Source organism: Cololabis saira, chromosome 23 (assembly GCF_033807715.1).
Source record: "Cololabis saira isolate AMF1-May2022 chromosome 23, fColSai1.1, whole genome shotgun sequence".
Classification (NCBI taxonomy): Eukaryota; Metazoa; Chordata; class Actinopteri; order Beloniformes; family Belonidae; genus Cololabis; species Cololabis saira.
In genome coordinates, this window is record NC_084609.1 from 30,830,028 (window position 1) to 30,849,393 (window position 19,366).

At 42.3% G+C, this 19,366-nt stretch overlaps 1 long non-coding RNA gene across 1 annotated transcript; it reads left to right on the plus strand.

Moving 5' to 3' along the window:
- Positions 1–202: 202 nt before the first annotated feature.
- On the plus strand, positions 203–4,017 carry LOC133424514 (uncharacterized). Its single transcript, XR_009770897.1, has 3 exons — positions 203–615; positions 3,481–3,564; positions 3,787–4,017. It is a non-coding gene; the product is annotated as an uncharacterized LOC133424514 (long non-coding RNA).
- The last annotated feature ends 15,349 nt before the right edge of the window (positions 4,018–19,366 follow it).

Here is a 19,366-nt window from a genome sequence, read left to right on the forward strand (position 1 = left end):
AGGAAGAGGAGGAGAGGCTCGATCGGAGATAAACCTGACTGGCGCCGCTCTTAATCCTGTTTTTAGTGTAGAAACTAAAATAATAAACTCTGTCTGATTGTAGTTTGTCACAACCTTAGAGGAACAACATAGAAGTTATTTCACTGTGTCATCATTTATTCAACAAAGATGAAGCCAAAATAAAAATAAGAATGAAAAAAAAAACATGTGGGCAACACTACGTACCCCCTGACTGCCAGTGGCGATTTTGGGGGGTGGCCTGGGGTGGCCTGAAATCTCATTGGCCACCCTGTGGCCACCCCCAGACCTGATTGGTAGTTCATGAAGTTCATTAACACAATAACCTAGTTTTTTATCTTCTCCTCCTTCCCAAACAAGAGGACACGCCTTTCAATCAATAATGACAGCTCAGGTGATTCGTTGGTTTAGAGCTAACAGACCCAGGGCCAGTTTTACATTTCTAAGTATTATAGTAATGGTCGGACTGAGACTGTAAGCTGATCTGGGGTCAGCAGCGTCGGTACTGATGCGAGGCCGAGGTGGACGGACAGAAGGTGCTAGTCGACCAGACGGTGACAACCAGCCGACGTGAATTGATCATCAAAAAACGGAGAGGTATGTTCATCTAACGCTGAATTTATCCCGAATTTCCACCTGAATGTGAAAACGTTCACGTAGCATGCTAACAGCAGCTAGCTAGACCCTGCACCGCATTTGCCATTTTTTATATGTTGATAGTGACATGAAAAATGAAACGCCATGTTTTCTTAATTAATTAAGGTGTCTAAAGCTTTTTGCAGATGTGTGTGATAAAGTTATAGATAAAGTTATATACGTTGTATACGGGGCGGGCGAGGGGAGGGGGGGGGAGAGGGGGGGGGGGGGGTTGGGGGGGGTTGTTGTCGTCAATTATGAGACTGTTACGGTCCGTGTACGTCGCGGCCATCCGTTTTTTGTTTTGAAATGACAAAATAAAAATAGAGAAATAATCCAAAATAATCCGTTCCCCATCTTTTGTTTTGATAATGAAAACCGGAAAACGTATCGTTATCCATTATCCGTTATCCGATTTCATTGATGTGTTTGAAAATCGAAATTGGGAATTAAAACAGCGAGTGGAAAACTCTTTTCTATATTTCCTATTTCCTTATTGATTGGACGCTGCAACTGAACGGACTGTCACAACATCACTGCAGTTTCATGACGGAGTGAAGACAGATTACAGATTAAACTCATGTTTCACTCCCAGGTTTCATATTTGATTTATTTTCTGTTTCAACATAAAAAAAATCTAAAACTGTTCATTTTCAATCTGATCAACAAAAGAACCAGAAACAACTTTCTTCATGTATTACTGCGCATGTGCAATCCCCCCATTTGTCCAATCCTTGTTTTCAGTATCCTTGGAAACGAATAGGAAATAGAGAAAAAAGTTTTCCACTCGCTGTTTTAATTCCCAATTTCGATTTTCAAACACATCAATGAAATCGGATAACGGATAACGGGCAGTGGTGGACAGTAACGGAGTAAATTTACTTGAGTACTGTACTTAAGTACATATCCAGAGGATTTGTACTTTACTTGAGTATTAGATTTCTTTGGTACTTATTACTCTTACTTGAATACATTTCCAAGACAAATATTTTTACTTTTACTCAAGTAAATTTCTAAGAAGGCTGAAAAGTACTAGTTACTTTCAGGTCTGCTCTTTTTTCTTCTTCCCTAAAATCCTATTGGACACAAGCTGTTTTTGTCAAAGGAGGAGACCTATCACAGTGCACGCTCTCCACTGGGATGTACGTAAAGCAGAAATACGTCAAGCCTCCTCAAAACGATACCGCCAAAGTAGCCTGCGTTTGTCAAGACAGAGCCGCAACAAGTCAAGACATACCGCAACAAGTCAAGACAGAGCCGCAACAAGTCAAGACAGAGCTGCAACAAGTCAAGACAGAGTCAACAAGTCAAGACAGAGCTGCAACAAGTCAAGAACGAGCTGCAACAAGTCAAGACAGAGCTGCAACAAGTCAAGACAGAGCTGCAACAAGTCAAGACAGAGCTGCAACAAGTCAAGAACGAGCTGCAACAAGTCAAGACAGAGCTGCAACAAGTCAAGACAGAGCTGCAACAAGTCAAGACAGAGCCGCAACAAGTCAAGACAGAGCTGCAACAAGTCAAGACAGAGCTGCAACAAGTCAAGACAGAGCCGCAACAAGTCAAGACATACCGCAACAAGTCAAGACAGAGCCGCAACAAGTCAAGACATACCGCAACAAGTCAAGACAGAGCCGCAACAAGTCAAGACAGAGCTGCAACAAGTCAAGAACGAGCTGCAACAAGTCAAGACAGAGCTGCAACAAGTCAAGACAGAGCTGCAACAAGTCAAGACAGAGCAGCAACAATGGCTACGCCTGCGTCAGGAGAAGAAAGACAACCCGCTGAGTCGTCTGAGTCTGATAATGAGCCGGACTCGGAGCAGGGACTTTCACAAAATCCTTGGCCGTATCTTAACTCAATGTTTGAGTTCGACCGAGTAAAAAACGAGGGCACAGACAAACCACAGACATTTATTTTTAAATGTTTATTGTGTCTGCCGAAGCAGAACTACCTCTCTGCTTTCAACAACTCAACATCGAATTTGAAGAAACAAGAGTTAAAAGATCCTTAAATTAATTTAGAAAAAATATAGTAATTTACTGATGTGGAAAATAAGAAATTTTCTCTTACTCTTACTCTTACTTTTACTTAAAGTAAATTTAAAAGCATTTACTTTTGGATACTTAAGTACCTTTAAAAGCAAGTACTTTTCTACTCTTACTCGAGTAATATTTTGACTGAGCTACTTTTACTTGTAACGGAGTAAATTATGACCAGTAGTATTTGTACTGGGGTCGAGTACTCTGTCCACCACCTGATAACGGATAATGGATAATGGATAACGGATAACGATCCGCTTTCCGTTTTCCGTTGTTTATTATCAAAACAAAAGATGGGGAACGGATTATTTTGGATTATATCTCTATTTTTATTTTGTCATTTCAAAACAAAAAACGGATGGCCGTGAAGTACACGGACCCTGTTACATTACCTTCAAAACAGCCTTCAAGTAGGCTGCATTCAGGTAGGATAGCTCTTATTGTGTTGTTTTAATGGTCAGAGCATTAAAAACACATCCTCAGAGTTTTTATGCTTTATTTGGCATTTTTAAATATGTAGCCTATATCAAATTATGTTGCTTCCTTTTATGAGTCTTCCATGAATGACCTTAAGTTTTTTGTGCTCATATTTGATTTAATTTAAAAAAGGTGATCACTTTTGCTCAGTGTATGATATTAATTTGCTAATACAGAGCAAACCCCACACTTTAGTGTGATACAATATTATTTAGATCTCAATATCGAACATAAAATATAAGTAAAAATATGTAACAACAGTGTGTTCATGAGCAAACTATGAATGTGATGGTTATTTTTATTACTTCAGGTTCCTCACCTAGTGAGGAAAATGGTTCTGATGTTGATGATGAAGAGGCTCTTCAGACACAGACTGCCCCACCTGGACCTCACGGTACGTTTAGACATTTAGTCTTTCAGTCTACACTACATTATGAGTGCCTTCAGTGTAAATATCACGCAACAAGTTGTTATACCGTCTACTACTTAACCTGATAACTAATCCGTTTGAATGTAATTTGAATGTTACATTCTTGCTCATGTGTTATAAAATTATGCAACAATGCATTGATACATTGTAACAGTTAGCTGGACTTATTTTGATGATTATTTGCAGATCTCTCACAGTCCAGAGCAGCAGGTCCAACACGGATCCAGAACCTATGTGAAGAGATTTGCTGGGACCTGGCAAGGTAACAGGAACAGGTGCTTCCAGAGAGACTGGTACAAACAGTATCCATGGCTTGAATATTCTCAAAGCCAAGACGCATCATACTGCTATGCATGTCGTCATTTCTCTCTGCCAAATACCCCAAACATCTGTGTTCACAGATGCTCAGTTTATAGAAGAGTGTGTTATTGTACATAGTGTATTATCATATTGTGTTTGACTTATTTATCATTTATTATTTATTTTATTTATTTCATTTTTTAATGATTATACATTATACCTGATATTATCGGCATATTGATTTTGTTGAGGACTACCATAACGATAGTATGGTAATTTCAGCTCTGATAGTCCTCATTTCAGTGCTGCTAGTCCTCATTTAGTGCTGATATTCCTCATTTCAGTTCTGCTAGTCCTCATTTAGTGCTGATATTCCTCATTTCAGTGCTGCTAGTCCTCATTTAGTGCTGATATTCCTCATTTCAGTGCTGCTAGTCCTCATTTCAGCTATGATTGTCCTCATTTCAGCCCTATTAATCCTCATTTCAGTGCTGCTAGTCCTCATTTCAGTTCTGATTTTCCTCATTTCAATTCTGCTAGTCCTCATTTCAGCTCTGATAGTCTTCATTTCAGTGCTGATAGTCCTCATGTCAATTCTGATATTCCTCATTTCAGCTCTGATAGTCCTCATTTCAGTTCTGATTTTCCTCATTTCAGTGCTGCTAGTCCTCATTTCAGCTCTGATAGTCCTCATTTCAATTGTGCTATTCCTCATTTCAGTGCTGATAGTCTTCATTTCAGCTCTGATTGTCCTCATTTCAGTTCTGATAGTCCTCATTTCAGTTCTGCTAGTCTTCATTTCAGCTCTGATTGTCCTCATTTCAGTTGTGCTAGTTCTCATTTCAGGGCTGCTAGTCCTCATTTCAGCCCCATTAATCCTCATTTCTGATCTCCTAGTCGCATATTCCATCTCTGCTGGTCCTCATTTCAGTTCTGATAGTCCTCATTTCAGTGCTGCTAGTCCTCATTTCAGCCCTATTAATCCTCATTTCAATTCTGCTAGTCTTCATTTCAGTGCTGCTAGTCCTCATTTCAGTGCTGCTAGTCTTCATTTCAGTGCTGCTAGTCCTCATTTCAGGGCTGCTAGTCCCCATTTCAGTGGTGCTAGTCCTCATTTCAGCTCTGATAGTCCTCATTTCAGTGCTGCTAGTCCTCATTTCAGTTCAGATTTTCCTCATTTCAGTTCTGCTAGTCCTCATTTCAGTGCTGCTAGTCCTCATTTCAGCCCTAGTAATCCTCATTTCAGTGCTGCTAGTCCTCATTTCAGTTCTGCTAGTCCTCATTTCAGCTCTGATATTCATCATTTAAGTTCTGCTAGTCCTCATTTCAGTTCTGCTAGTCCTCATTTCAGTTCTGATTGTCCTCATTTCAGTTCTGATAGTCCTCATTTCAGTTCTGATAGTCCTCATTTCAGTTCTGCTAGTCCTCCTTTCAGCTCTGATTTTCCTCATTTCAGTTGTGCTAGTCCTCATTTCAGCCCCATTAATCCTCATTTCTGATCTCCTAGTCGTATATTCCATCTCTGCTGGTCCTCATTTCAGTTCTGATAGTCCTCATTTCAGTTCTGCTAGTCCTCATTTCAGTGCTGCTAGTCCTCATTTCAGCTCTGATAGTCCTCATTTCAGTGCTGCTAGTCCTCATTTCAGTTCAGATTTTCCTCATTTCAGTTCTGCTAGTCCTCATTTCAGTGCTGCTAGTCCTCATTTCAGCCCTAGTAATCCTCATTTCAGTGCTGCTAGTCCTCATTTCAGCCCTAGTAATCCTCATTTCAGTTCTGCTAGTCCTCATTTCAGCTCTGATATTCATCATTTAAGTTCTGCTAGTCCTCATTTCAGTTCTGCTAGTCCTCATTTCAGTTCTGATTGTCCTCATTTCAGTTCTGATAGTCCTCATTTCAGTTCTGATAGTCCTCATTTCAGTTCTGCTAGTCCTCCTTTCAGCTCTGATTTTCCTCATTTCAGTTGTGCTAGTCCTCATTTCAGCCCCATTAATCCTCATTTCTGATCTCCTAGTCGTATATTCCATCTCTGCTGGTCCTCATTTCAGTTCTGATAGTCCTCATTTCAGTTCTGCTAGTCCTCATTTCAGTGCTGCTAGTCCTCATTTCAGCCCTATTAATCCTCATTTCAGTGCTGCTAGTCCTCATTTCAGTGCTGCTAGTCCTCATTTCAGCTCTGATATTCCTCATTTCAGCTCTGATTGTCCTCATTTCAGTTCTGATTGTCCTCATTTCAGTGCTGCTAGTCCTCATTTCAATTCTGATATTCCTCATTTCAGCTCTGATAGTCCTCATTTCAGTTCTGCTAGTCCTCATTTCAGTTCTGCTAGTCCTCATTTCAGCTCGGATTGTCCTCATTTCAGTGCTGATAGTCCTCATTTCAGCTATGATAGTCCTCATTTCAGTTCTGCTAGTCCTCATTTCAGCTCGGATTGTCCTCATTTCAGTGCTGCTAGTCCTCATTTCAGTTCTGCTAGTCCTCCTTTCAGCTCTGATTTTCCTCATTTCAGTTGTGCTAGTTCTCATTTCAGGGCTGCTAGTCCTCATTTCAGCCCCATTAATCCTCATTTCTGATCTCCTAGTCGCATATTCCATCTCTGCTGGTCCTCATTTCAGTTCTGCTAGTCCTCATTTCAATTCTGATATTCCTCATTTAAGCTCTGATTGTCCTCATTTCAGTTCTGATTTTCCTCATTTCAGTTCTGATAGTCCTCATTTCAGTGCTGATAGTCTTCATTTCAGTGCTGCTAGTCCTCATTTCAATTCTGATATTCCTCATTTCAGTTCTGATTTTCCTCATTTCAGTTCTGCTAGTCCTCATTTCAGCTATGATAGTCCTCATTTCAGTTCTGCTAGTCCTCATTTCAGCTCGGATTGTCCTCATTTCAGTGCTGCTAGTCCTCATTTCAGTTCTGCTAGTCCTCATTTCAGTGCTGCTAGTCCTCATTTCAATTCTGATATTCCTCATTTCAGCTCAGATTGTCCTCATTTCAGTGCTGCTAGTCCTCATTTCAGCCCTATTAATCCTCATTTCAGTGCTGCTAGTCCTCATTTCAGTGCTGATAGTCTTCATTTCAGTGCTGCTAGTCCTCATTTCAATTCTGATATTCCTCATTTCAGCTCAGATTGTCCTCATTTCAGTGCTGCTAGTCCTCATTTCAGCCCTATTAATCCTCATTTCAGTGCTGCTAGTCCTCATTTCAGCTCTGATATTCATCATTTAAGTTCTGCTAGTCCTCATTTCAGTTCTGCTAGTCCTCATTTCAGTTCTGATAGTCCTCATTTCAATTGTGCTATTCCTCATTTCAGCCCTATTAATCCTCATTTCAGTGCTGCTAGTCCTCATTTCAGTTCTGCTAGTCCTCATTTCAGCTCTGATATTCATCATTTAAGTTCTGCTAGTCCTCATTTCAGTTCTGCTAGTCCTCCTTTCAGCTCTGATTTTCCTAATTTCAGTTTGCTAGTTCTCATTTCAGGGCTGCTAGTCCTCATTTCAGTTCTGCTAGTCCTCATTTCAATGCTGCTAGTCCTCATTTCAGTGCTGATAGTCTTCATGTCAGTGCTGCTAGTCCTCATTTTAGTGCTGATAGTCTTCATTTCAGTGCTGCTAGTCCTCATTTCAATTCTGATATTCCTCATTTCAGCTCTGATTGTCCTCATTTCAGTTCTGATTTTCCTCATTTCAGTGCTGCTAGTCCTCATTTCAGCTATGATAGTCCTCATTTCAGTTCTGCTAGTCCTCATTTCAGCTCGGATTGTCCTCATTTCAGCTCTGATATTCCTCATTTCAGTTCTGATAGTCCCCATTTCAGCTCTGATAGTCCTCATTTTAGTTCTGATAGTCCTCATTTCAGGGCTGTTAGTCCTCATTTCAGCTCTGATATTCCTCATTTCAGTTCTGCTAGTCCTCATTTCAGCTCTCATAGTCCTCCTTTCAGCTCTGATAGTCCTCATTTCAGTTCTGATAGTCCTCATTTCAGTTCTGATAGTCCTCATTTCAGTTCTGCTAGTCCTCATTTCAGTGCTGCTAGTCCTCATTTCAACTCTGATTTTCCTCATTTCAGTTCTGATAGTCCTCATTTCAGTTCTGATAGTCCTCATTTCAGTTCTGCTAGTCCTCATTTCAGTTCTGCTAGTCCTCATTTCAGCTCGGATTGTCCTCATTTCAGTGCTGATAGTCCTCATTTCAGCTATGATAGTCCTCATTTCAGTTCTGCTAGTCCTCATTTCAGCTCGGATTGTCCTCATTTCAGTGCTGCTAGTCCTCATTTCAGTTCTGCTAGTCCTCCTTTCAGCTCTGATTTTCCTCATTTCAGTTGTGCTAGTTCTCATTTCAGGGCTGCTAGTCCTCATTTCAGCCCCATTAATCCTCATTTCTGATCTCCTAGTCGCATATTCCATCTCTGCTGGTCCTCATTTCAGTTCTGCTAGTCCTCATTTCAATTCTGATATTCCTCATTTAAGCTCTGATTGTCCTCATTTCAGTTCTGATTTTCCTCATTTCAGTTCTGATAGTCCTCATTTCAGTGCTGAAAGTCTTCATTTCAGTGCTGCTAGTCCTCATTTCAATTCTGATATTCCTCATTTCAGTTCTGATTTTCCTCATTTCAGTTCTGCTAGTCCTCATTTCAGCTATGATAGTCCTCATTTCAGTTCTGCTAGTCCTCATTTCAGCTCGGATTGTCCTCATTTCAGTGCTGCTAGTCCTCATTTCAGTTCTGCTAGTCCTCATTTCAGTGCTGCTAGTCCTCATTTCAATTCTGATATTCCTCATTTCAGCTCAGATTGTCCTCATTTCAGTGCTGCTAGTCCTCATTTCAGCCCTATTAATCCTCATTTCAGTGCTGCTAGTCCTCATTTCAGTTCTGCTAGTCCTCATTTCAGCTCTGATATTCATCATTTAAGTTCTGCTAGTCCTCATTTCAGTTCTGCTAGTCCTCCTTTCAGCTCTGATTTTCCTAATTTCAGTTTGCTAGTTCTCATTTCAGGGCTGCTAGTCCTCATTTCAGTTCTGCTAGTCCTCATTTCAGTGCTGCTAGTCCTCATTTCAGCCCTATTAATCCTCATTTCAGTGCTGCTAGTCCTCATTTCAGTGCTGATAGTCTTCATTTCAGTGCTGCTAGTCCTCATTTCAGTTCTGATAGTCCTCATTTCAGTGCTGATAGTCTTCATTTCAGTGCTGCTAGTCCTCATTTCAATTCTGATTGTCCTCATTTCAGTTCTGATTTTCCTCATTTCAGTGCTGCTAGTCCTCATTTCAGCTCGGATTGTCCCCATTTCAGCTCTGATAGTCCTCATTTCAGTTCTGATAGTCCTCATTTCAGGGCTGTTAGTCCTCATTTCAGCTCTGATATTCCTCATTTCAGTTCTGCTAGTCCTCATTTCAGTTCTGCTAGTCCTCCTTTCAGCTCTGATAGTCCTCATTTCAGTTCTGATAGTCCTCATTTCAGTTCTGATAGTCCTCATTTCAGTTCTGCTAGTCCTCATTTCAGTGCTGCTAGTCCTCATTTCAACTCTGATTGTCCTCATTTCAGTTCTGATAGTCCTCATTTCAGTTCTGCTAGTCCTCATTTCAGCTCTGATAGTCCTCATTTCAGTTCTGATTGTCCTCATTTCAGTTCTGATAGTCCTCCTTTTAGCTCTGATTTTCCTCATTTCAGTTGTGCTAGTTCTCATTTCAGCCCCATTAATCCTCATTTCTGATCTCCTAGTCGCATATTCCATCTCTGCTGGTCCTCATTTCAGTTCTGCTAGTCCTCATTTCAGTTCTGATAGTCCTCATTTCAGTGCTGCTAGTCCTCATTTCAGTTCTGATAGTCCTCATTTCAGTGCTGCTAGTCCTCATTTCAACTCTGATAGTCCTCATTTCAGTTCTGATTGTCCTCATTTCAGTTCTGATAGTCCTCCTTTTAGCTCTGATTTTCCTCATTTCAGTTGTGCTAGTTCTCATTTCAGCCCCATTAATCCTCATTTCTGATCTCCTAGTCGCATATTCCATCTCTGCTGGTCCTCATTTCAGTTCTGCTAGTCCTCATTTCAGTTCTGATAGTCCTCATTTCAGTGCTGAAAGTCTTCATTTCAGTGCTGCTAGTCCTCATTTCAATTCTGATATTCCTCATTTCAGTTCTGATTTTCCTCATTTCAGTTCTGCTAGTCCTCATTTCAGCTATGATAGTCCTCATTTCAGTTCTGCTAGTCCTCATTTCAGCTCGGATTGTCCTCATTTCAGTGCTGCTAGTCCTCATTTCAGTTCTGCTAGTCCTCATTTCAGTGCTGCTAGTCCTCATTTCAATTCTGATATTCCTCATTTCAGCTCAGATTGTCCTCATTTCAGTGCTGCTAGTCCTCATTTCAGCCCTATTAATCCTCATTTAAGTTCTGCTAGTCCTCATTTCAGTTCTGCTAGTCCTCCTTTCAGCTCTGATTTTCCTAATTTCAGTTTGCTAGTTCTCATTTCAGGGCTGCTAGTCCTCATTTCAGTTCTGCTAGTCCTCATTTCAGTGCTGCTAGTCCTCATTTCAGCCCTATTAATCCTCATTTCAGTGCTGATAGTCTTCATTTCAGTGCTGCTAGTCCTCATTTCAGTTCTGATAGTCCTCATTTCAGTGCTGATAGTCTTCATTTCAGTGCTGCTAGTCCTCATTTCAATTCTGATTGTCCTCATTTCAGTTCTGATTTTCCTCATTTCAGTGCTGCTAGTCCTCATTTCAGCTATGATAGTCCTCATTTCAGTTCTGCTAGTCCTCATTTCAGCTCGGATTGTCCCCATTTCAGCTCTGATAGTCCTCATTTCAGTTCTGATAGTCCTCATTTCAGGGCTGTTAGTCCTCATTTCAGCTCTGATATTCCTCATTTCAGTTCTGCTAGTCCTCATTTCAGTTCTGCTAGTCCTCCTTTCAGCTCTGATAGTCCTCATTTCAGTTCTGATAGTCCTCATTTCAGTTCTGATAGTCCTCATTTCAGTTCTGCTAGTCCTCATTTCAGTGCTGCTAGTCCTCATTTCAACTCTGATTGTCCTCATTTCAGTTCTGATAGTCCTCATTTCAGTTCTGCTAGTCCTCATTTCAGCTCTGATAGTCCTCATTTCAGTTCTGATTGTCCTCATTTCAGTTCTGATAGTCCTCCTTTTAGCTCTGATTTTCCTCATTTCAGTTGTGCTAGTTCTCATTTCAGCCCCATTAATCCTCATTTCTGATCTCCTAGTCGCATATTCCATCTCTGCTGGTCCTCATTTCAGTTCTGCTAGTCCTCATTTCAGTTCTGATAGTCCTCATTTCAGTGCTGCTAGTCCTCATTTCAGTTCTGATAGTCCTCATTTCAGTGCTGCTAGTCCTCATTTCAACTCTGATAGTCCTCATTTCAGTTCTGATTGTCCTCATTTCAGTTCTGATAGTCCTCCTTTTAGCTCTGATTTTCCTCATTTCAGTTGTGCTAGTTCTCATTTCAGCCCCATTAATCCTCATTTCTGATCTCCTAGTCGCATATTCCATCTCTGCTGGTCCTCATTTCAGTTCTGCTAGTCCTCATTTCAGTTCTGATAGTCCTCATTTCAGTGCTGCTAGTCCTCATTTCAGTTCTGATAGTCCTCATTTCAGCTCTGATATTCCTCATTTCAGCCCTGCTTGTCCGGATTTCAAATGTTGCTTTGAAATGAGGATGTTTGGACAGATTTTGTCAGAATTAACATGATTAGGGTCAATTAAATCAGTCAATATAAAATCTCCAACTTCTGGAAACTGAAGTGTGGTAGATGTGTTCCAGCAGGGTTCCAGGGATGTCAGTTCTTACCAACGTGGTACGATGTAATGTAATGAAATGACGCTTCGTTCTTGAAGAAGTGCTAGGTGAAATCACATAAGGTTTATGTCTATGATCTATGATCACAGCTGTAGTGGATAACCACATCCGGGACGTGTGCGACTCCACGCACGTCTCGTCTCACAGGCTTCCTGTCACCTTAACAAACCTCACTGACATGTGAACCAGCTGGTCGTGCACGAGGCCCCACCGTGACGGCCGGAGCTTCTGCTGAACCTGGATAATGTTCCAGGAGACAAACAGAAGCATCTGCAGTCAGTGTGCAAATATTCAAACATTCGGGTCAGGTGTACCACAGGTCACACGAGGCTGGCATCCTAAACCTACCTCATACTGCTGCACCTTTCACTTTTTTAAAATTGTATATGTTAAGAGCTGTCTTTTGCCTATTTGCCTATTTACTGTACAGTGAGCAAAAATTCCATGTCTTGTTTGACCTGACTTGGCCAAATAAACATGATTCTGATTTTGATTCTGATTCTAAACACATTTCTGGAGAGTCCTCTAAGGGTTGTGAAATATCCACCTAACAGGTCAAAGTCCTTCTGAGTCCGGTTCCACAAAGATAAGAGCTGTTAATGACACAAAGACAGAGCTGTCTGCAGGTTAGAGGTTGGAATTTTAAGCTGTGAAAACTATGATCTTTCGGCATTAGTTAAGGTAAACGATGTAGATTGTGTGTGTGGAAAGTCTGCAGCAGGATGGAGGGCAGATGGAAGCAGGTTGGGTCAGATGAGAAGGTCCCAGCAGAGTTTCATACTGGATTAACTCAGAGAGGAGCATCATTAATTACACTAACATCAGATGGAGGAGGAATGCTTCCGCCTGCACACACTTCAGCGCCTAGCTCCTGTTAATTCTCCTGTTTGGGTGTTTTCTGCTCCACTGAAAAGACACCTGCTTTCCTTCTGAGAAGGTGATGCTGTGAGGAATATGTTCAACCACGGCGGGAACCTTATCTGAAGTTTATAAAAGTCCATTCATTTTATTGCTGCTGGAGCAGACCCAGATCTGTAGAGTGGTGGAACATCAGACCTTTGACAGCTCTTTTAATCCAATCAATCAGTAACACAAAAAGTACAATTACACATAATAAATATTAAAGGAGATGTACTCATCCCTGTTTTCACAGTTTCAAAGGTAGATGAAATATCCCGGTCAGATAGGAGGTCACTGGTGCGGTTTCCTTTGCAGAGATCGCAACCAAAGCAATGTTACAATGTCCTCTTCATCCAATTTTGTTATGTTAACTTGTTCGTTGTTCTCAGTACTCGAGTTGTAAAAAACAATCAGGGGGGATGGTGGATTTTATCATATAGGGACAGATAATTTGTGCTGATTATAAATAATATAATATATTACAAATAATAGCAGTGACCAAAACACCTGCAGAAATACTGCAGGAATGACATAGCAGCAGTTAAATGCAGCCTTCTGTAAGCTTTAAATATCCACTGGGCTTACATCAAATACATCAAAACACAACAATAAAAAACACTTTTCTGAACTTATCAATATGACTCTGTCCTTCACAGGATAAGTAACATGGATCACTGCAAAAACTCACAATCTTAACAAGAATACTTGACAACAGGTCCTGGAAGCTTGCTGATTGGGTAACGTATTGCGTCACGCATCGCGTCACTTCCTGGTGTTTGCGGTCTGTGCTGCTGCCGTTTCACGGCGTTGCAGGCTCAGATCTCTCCCGACTTTTTATCTAAAACTTAGACTGTTTTCTGGTAAAATAGCACTATATCTGGTACATTACTGTCTTTATTTCAACACTCGCTCATTTTCTCTTCCGTAACTTTCACTGTCACCAATCACCGATACATTTTCTGTCCGTTAGCCTCCGTTAGCATCTTAGCATGGCCGCTCCGGCTCCCACCGCTTCACCTCTTTCCTGCTCAGTGTGTGAAATGTTTAGTTATTCCTCTGCCTCCTTTAGTGAAGACGGTAAGTGCTTAAAGTGTAGTTTATTTGCAGGGCTGGAGGCGAGGCTCAGTCAGTTAGAGGTCCGGTTCGGCCAACTAAACCATAGTCCGAGAGCCTCCTCAGCTAACCAGGCTAAGCTAGCGGCGGACCGGCCCGTAGCAGCTGAGCGTAACCGCTCCCCTGCAGCTCCCGAGCAGCCGGCCAGGCAGGGCAGCTGGGTGACGGTTCGGAGGAAGACTAGTCTTAAAGGGCTCACGGAACACCACCACCCGCTTCATGTGTCTAACAGATTTTCCCCACTTAGCGACACATCTGTTGAGAAACCGACCCTGGTGATTGGAGACTCCATAGTCAGACATGTGAAGCCGACTCCAGAGACCTTAGTTAGGTGCATCCCGGGGGCCAGAGCGGGCGACATAGAAGCAAATTTGAAGCTACTGGCAAAGGGTAATCGTAAATATGGTAAAGTTATCATCAATGTCGGAGCTAATGACTCCCGTCTTCGCCAGTCGGAAGTAACCAGAATGAATATTGTCTCGGTGTGTAACTTCGCCAAAACCATGTCAGACTCCGTAGGTTTTTCTGGCCCCCTCCCCAATCTGACCAGCGATGACATGTTTAGTCGCATGCTCTCGCTCCGCCGCTGGTTGTCTCAGTGGTGTTCAGAAAACGACGTGGACTTTATTGACAACTGGGAGACATTCTGGGGAAAGCCCGGTCTGATTAGAAGGGACGGCATTCATCCCACCCGGGATGGTGCAGCTCTTATGTCTAGAAATCTGGCCAATGTTATTAGACACTCCCCCTGACAATGCAGGGTCCAGGCCAGGATGCAGAGCTGTAGTTTAACAGGGCTGGAGGCGAGGCTTAGTCAGTTAGAGGTCCGGTTTGGCCAACTAGACCATAGTCCGATAGAATCCTCTGCGGACCGGCCCGTAGCAGCTGAGCGTAACCGCTCCCCTGCAGCTCCCCGGCAGCCGGCCAGGCAGGGCAGCTGGGTGACGGTTCGGAGGAAGGGTAGTCTTAAAGGGCTCAGCGACACATCTGTTGCTTCTCAAGGACCAACGCCTGCCAACAAAACTGTAGGATTGCATTATGTAATTAGCGACTCTAAAACTGTAGGATTACATGATATTGGCGACTCTGGCCAGGTGCCTAGCAAAATAGAAGTGGTTGCAGTTCCCCGCCCTCCAAAAGTTCACCAGGTGCAGCGTTATAGAGGCGTTAACCAAGATAACCTTGTAAAAATTAAAACCAATGCACATTTGGTACCAATTACAGACCGAAAAATTAGATGCGGACTACTAAATATACGATCATTAAGCTCTAAGTCTCTGTTAGTAAATGATATAATTACAGAGAGCAGGAGTGATATTTTCTGCTTAACAGAAACATGGTTACAAGAGGAAGAGTATGTTAGTTTGAATGAATCAACTCCGCCCGGCTACTTTAATCATCACATTCCTAGAAGCACGGGCCGAGGCGGAGGAGTCGCAGCAATTTATAACTCCGGTCTCCAAACAAAAATTGAACCCAAGTGCAACTATAATACATTTGAAAGCCTCATGCTTGGTCTGAAATTTCCGAGCCGGAAATCAGAGAAGCCAGTTGTGTTAGTGGTAGTGTACCGGCCCCCTGCTGGTGCGTATCTGGAGTTTTTGTCTGAATTTTCAGATTTCCTTTCTGGATTATTGATCAGCACAGATAAATTCATCATAGTGGGTGATTTTAACATTCATATGGATGTTGAAAGCGATAATCTTAAATTAGCCTTCGATTCTCTTCTAGAATCAATGGGTATCTCACAAAAAGTGGATAAACCGACGCACTGTTTTAATCATACTCTCGATCTCGTTCTCACCTACGGTGTTGAAACTGATGGTCTGTTGGTGTCACCTGTAAACTCCCTTTTATCCGACCATTACTTAATAACGTTTGAATTTAATTTTGTTGATGTTGAAGTGCAAAATAGGAGGTATTATTTTAGCAGATGTTTGTCTGATGAAGTTATTGTTAAATTTAGGGAGGCCATTGCTTACCTTACGACAGTGCGAAATAGTGATGTAGTCGAGGCCAGTGACCTGGGTTCTACCTCTGCAGATGTTGATTTCCTTGCTAGTAACACTGCTGATTTGTTGCATTCAGCTTTAGATGAAGTTGCTCCTTTGAAAAGGAGGGTTTCTAGCCACAGGAGCTTAACTCCCTGGTACAATTCAGATATCCGCATGTTGAAACAAAACGTGCGTAAAATGGAAAGGAAGTGGTACTCTTGTAGGTCTGTAGACTCTCATCGTGAATGGAAAGATATTCTAATAGTATATAAAAAAGCCATTCGCAAAGCCAGAACAGCTTATTATTCAACGCTGATAGAGGATAACAAAAGTAACCCACGTTTTCTGTTCAGCACTGTAGCCAGGCTGACAAAGAGTCACAACTCTGTTGAGCCGTGCATTCCTGCAGCTCTCAGTAGTGAGGACTTTATGAGCTTCTTCAACAGTAAAATCGCGAGAATTAGAGAAGAAATCAACCAGCCGGTTGTAGGTGTTTCTTCAGCTTTAGCGACTTCCCTAGGCTCTGACTTGTCTCTAGACTGTTTTGATCCTATAGACCTCCCTGAGCTGACTTCACTCGTTAATAGAGCTAAGTCAACCACATGTATGTTAGACCCCATCCCGACTCGTCTATTCAAACATGTTTTTTCTCTTATTGGTATGACAATACTGGACCAAATTAACCTATCCCTAAGTTTAGGATATGTACCACAGGTTTTCAAAGTCGCAGTAATTAAACCTTTACTTAAAAAACCTTCTCTTGACCCAGACACCTTAGCTAATTATAGACCAATTTCCAACCTTCCATTTGTGTCTAAAATTCTGGAAAAGGCAGTTTCAAGCCAGTTATGTGACTATTTGTATAGAAATGATCTGTTTGAAGTCTTTCAGTCAGGGTTCAGAATGCATCATAGCACAGAGACAGCACTTGTTCGAGTCACGAATGACCTCCTTATGGCCTCAGATAAGGGATTAGTGTCCATATTGGTTCTACTGGACCTCAGTGCTGCTTTTGACACTATAGATCATGGCATTTTACTGCACAGGTTAGAGCATGTTGTTGGGATTAAAGGGACAGCTCTATGTTGGTTTAAATCATATCTATCTGACAGGTTCCAGTTTGTTCATGTACATGAGGTTTCTTCAGAACAGTCAAGGGTCTGTTATGGTGTTCCGCAGGGTTCAGTGCTAGGGCCAATCTTGTTCAGTTTATACATGCAGCCGTTGGGAAGTATAATCCAGAATCACGGCATACACTTTCATTGTTATGCTGATGATACGCAGCTCTATTTGTCTATGAAGCCGGATGAAACAGAACCGTTAGTTAAACTTCAGGCATGTCTTAGGGACATCAAGGACTGGATGTCCAGAAATTTCCTGCTTCTAAATTCAGATAAAACAGAGGTTATCATTCTTGGTCCAGAGCATCTTAGGAAGGGATTAGATGGTGTTGCGATGGCTTCCAGTGCAACTGTGAGAAATCTTGGTGTTATTTTCGATCAGGATTTGTCGTTTAAACCATATGTCAATCAGGTTTGTAAAATAGCCTTTTTCCATCTCCGTAATATTGCAAAGATTAGGAAAATCCTCTCACAGAGTGATGCAGAAAAACTAGTTCATGCGTTTGTATCTTCTAGACTAGATTACTGTAATGTGTTGTTAGCAGGATGTCCAAGTAATTTGCTGAATAGGCTCCAGCTGATCCAAAATGCAGCAGCACGAGTACTGACAGGAATTAGCAGGAGAGACCACGTCTCTCCAGTGTTAGCGTCGCTCCATTGGTTACCCGTAAAATTCAGAATCCAATTTAAAATTTTATTACTTGCGTATAAAGCCCAAAACGGCTTAGCTCCGCATTATTTGCAAGACCTGATAGTGCCTTATGTTCCTGTCAGAGCTCTCCGTTCTCAGAGTGCAGGTTTACTCGTAGTTCCTAGAGTATCTAAATGTAGATTTGGAGGGCGGGCGTTCTGCTATCAGGCACCATTACTATGGAACCAACTTCCAATCTGGGTTAAGGAGGCTGACACCACCTCCACCTTTAAAACTAAACTTAAAACCTTTCTGTTTAGTAAAGCCTATAGTTAGTGTTTAGTAAACCTCTAGCTGGTGTTGGTAAATCTTTAGGTAGTGTAAACTTTAGTGTGTCAGAGTCGCTCCTGTAGTTTCTTGTGCTGGCCCCCCCTTCTCCTCCCTTTTCTCTCTTTTGTCCATGTTGCAGCATCCTTTGCCGGACACCGGAACCTGCAGGTGGTCGTGGGTGGCTTGTAGCTTGCATTACGGAGCACAAGTCTTTCCCTGACCCTGCACCCCAACCTGGGACTTGCTGATTGGGCCGGAGCTTCGGGAGCTGTGTGCTGGCCTGCGGTCCCCACCCCTGGTCATCCCGTTGCTGCCCCCCCCTTCTCCTCCCTTTTCTCTCTTTTGTCCTGCAGGTGGCCGTGGGTGGCTTGTAGCTTGCATTACGGAGCACAAGTCTTTTCCTGACCCTGCACCCCAACCTGGGACTTGATGATTGGGCCGGAGCTTCGGGAGCTGTGTGCTGGCCTGCGGTCCCCACCCCCGGTCATCCCGTTGCTGCTTCCACCTGCCTGCTGTGCTGTTGCCGTCCCTGACCCACCAGTCTGGCCCTCGGCAGGAGGGTCCCCCCTGATGAGCCTGGTCCTGCTCAAGGTTTCTTCCCTCCTAAAGGGGAGTTTTTCCTTGCCACTGTTTGGCTTAAGGTTTTTCTCCCACTAGGGGAGTTTTTTACCTGCCATTGTTTATGTAATATCTGCTCGGGGGTCATGTTCTGGGTATGGGTCTCTGTAAAGCGTCTAGAGACAACTCTGTTGTATTAGACGCTATATAAATAAAATTGAATTGAATTGAATATTTGTCTTATTTCTAGTTGAAATGTCTTATTTTAGTAAAAAAAATCTCATTACACTTAAAACAAGACTCATCACTGGAAAAAACAACAATTTTCACCTGTTTCAAGTAGATTTTCACTTGAAATAAGTAGAAAAATCTCCCAGTGGAACAAGATTTTTTTGCTTGTAATGAGAAGATAAATCTTGTCCCACTGGCAGATTTTCCTACTTATTTCAAGTGAAAATTTACTTGAAACAGGTGAAAATTGTCAAATAAGTTATTTTTCTGGTGTTATTTTTCTGGTGATGACTCTAAATGTTGAAATAGCAGTAAAACCACATTCATTGATGAAATGACATAAGGGATGGAAAGGAGGGATGGCAGTTTTACAGGGGGGATGATTTGGACCGTTTTTATTTCAGGGGGGGATGCCATCCCCCCTCATCCCCCCTCATCCCCCCTCATCCCTCCTCATCCCTCCTCAACTCCAGTACTGGTTGTTCTAATCTGCTACTGCTACTACTGCTACTACTACCGCTACTACTAAATATTGAATCACTTTTCCAACTGTTGCTCTGCTTACTGTCCCCAATCGGTCACCGCCGGTACGACGCGCTCTCCTCACGTACTACGCGAGCGACGTTGCAGTTGGTGGTGGACGCGAACGGAGGCGAACAGACGCGAACGCAAGCTCCAACAGCACGTATATCCCACGCTTAAAGTCTACTGGGAGTGGGAGCCCCCTTTAACAGAATACTACGGAAGAGTATTAGGGCCAGGCAGAAGAAAAATAAAAATAATATTTTAGAGG